Here is a 2500-nt window from a genome sequence, read left to right on the forward strand (position 1 = left end):
TTGAATCGTTTATTTCTCTTGAAATCTCTTTTATTTTCATTTCTACACACGTCTTTTTTTAGGAGGTCTACAGCCATTATGTGGCATAGGGGTTACATCACGTACGAAATTTAATAGTATACCACTTCGACGAATAGCTCGTAATGCTGCATCTCTTCCGAGACCAGGACCTTTTATCATGACTTCTGCTCGTTGCATACCTTGATCTACTACTGTCCGAATAGCATTTCCTGCTGCGGTTTGAGCAGCAAATGGCGTCCCCCTTCTTGTACCATTGAATCCACAAGTACCGGCGGAGGACCAAGAAATTACCCGACCCCGTACATCTGTAACAGTCACAATGGTATTGTTGAAACTTGCTTGAACATGAATAACTCCCTTTGGTATTCTACGTGTACTTTTACGTGAACCACTACGGGCATTCGTACGTGAACCAGTTCTTGGTCTAGATTTTGCCATACTTTATCATCTCATAAATAGAAATTCGAGATATATGGATATATCCATTTCATGTCAAAACAGATCCTATTTTTTTCATTGGGTCCTTTACGTTAGAGAGCCCCTTTTCAAAAGATTATCCTTGTCTTTGTTTATGTCTCGGATTAGAACAAATTACTATAATTCGTCCCCTCCTACGGATCAGTCGACATTTTTCACAAATTTTACGAACGGAGGCCCTTATTTTCATAGTTGTCGTTCCTTAACTTAATTCTGACTCTATTTATTGGAAGAAAATAAGTTTCTTGAAATGTTGAACCTCAAATTGTATCCCCATGAAGGGAATGCTGAAGTTGAAAAAACAACCTAATCATTCGAATCCTTGTTGTGGCATCTATAAATTATACGCCCTCTGGTTGAATCATAATGACTTACTTCAATTTTGCCCCTCTCCCCCCATCGTATACGTATAAAACTCCGTCGGATCCTTCATGAACCATAACCTAGAATTAGATCTTCATTATCGAAAAACCCCGAGCATACATACCATTTAGAAGGAGAAGTGATTCATTAATGAAACCTTCATGAATCCATTTTTTTGTTCTTTCATTCTAGGTAAAAGCCCTAGAAGTATCACCTAATGTAGTAGGAATGATATCAACTAACCCACCCTTTTTTCTTTTGACAAATAGGAAATTCCGGATCCAATTCGGATATCAGAAAGATTACCATATATAACACAAAATTTCTCCGCCGATTCTTTCGAGTCGAGCCTCTCGGTCTGTCATTATACCTCGAGAAGTCGAAAGAATTACAATCCCCATCCCGCCTAAAATTCTAGGAATTCGTTGATAGTTCGAATAGATTCGTAGGCCAGGCCTACTGATACGTTTTAAATTTAAAATAGTTCGATAGGGTCCTTTCCTATTCCTTCTATGTCGTAGGGTTAAAACCAAAAAATATTTGTTGTTTTCCTGATGCTTCCTCACGTTTTTGATAAAACCTTCTCTTAAAAGTATTTTAACAATGTTTTCCGTGATGTTAGTGGATGCTATTTGAATCGTCCCTTTTCTATTCATGTCAGCATTTCGTATAGAGGTTATTATGTCAGCAATAGTATCCCTACCCATGATAAACTAAATTTTGGGTTGCCTCCCATTTTTGATATAATCAACATGCTATTTTTTATTTATTTTTATATTTTATTTATTAAATAAAGGGATATGCGTCAGATACAACCTAATCCACTAATTAATCTATTTCATCCAAATACTATGTATAATAGAACTATATTACGTATAATCTCATCTTATAATACCTCAGGTGCTAATGAAACTATTTTAGTGAAATTTAACTGTCTCAATTCTCGGGCAATCGCACCAAAAACTCGAGTTCCTTTTGGATTTCCTTCTTGATCAATCACAACTGCAGCATTATCATCATATCGTATTATCATACCGTTGTCACGTTTAAGTTCTTTACAAGTACGTACAATTACAGCTCTGATCACTTCTGATCTTTCTAGAGGTGTGTTTGGTAATGCTTCCTTGATCACAGCAACAATAATGTCACCGATATGAGCATATCGGCGATTACTAGCTCCTATGATTCTAATACACATTAATTCTCGGGCCCCGCTGTTATCCGCTACATTCAAATGGCTTTGAGGTTGAATCATATCATTTTTTAATCTGTTCTTTCAATGTTAATGCAAAGGGCGAAGTAAAAAAAAAAAGAAATATTGTTTGTCAAAAAGAAACCTGCAATTGTTTTTTTATCCCCAAGACTTCTTTCCTTTGGTTCTACGTTCCTATCCCGAAATCATAAATTGAGTTCGTATAGGCATTTTGGACGCCGCTATTGAAATAGCCTTTCTGGCTATATTTTCTGCTACTCCCCCCATTTCATAAAGTATTCTACCTGGTTTAACGACAGCTACCCAATATTCGGGAGATCCTTTACCCGAACCCATACGTGTTTCCGTAGGTCTTACTGTAACTGGTTTGTCTGGAAATATACGTACCCATATTTTTCCACCACGGCGCACATTTCTTGTCATTGC

The sequence above is a fragment of the Syzygium oleosum genome, unplaced genomic scaffold, assembly GCF_021117445.2.
Source record: "Syzygium oleosum isolate NSW1041296 unplaced genomic scaffold, Sole_v2.1 Sole_v2.66, whole genome shotgun sequence".
In the NCBI taxonomy this organism is placed as follows: Eukaryota; Viridiplantae; Streptophyta; class Magnoliopsida; order Myrtales; family Myrtaceae; genus Syzygium; species Syzygium oleosum.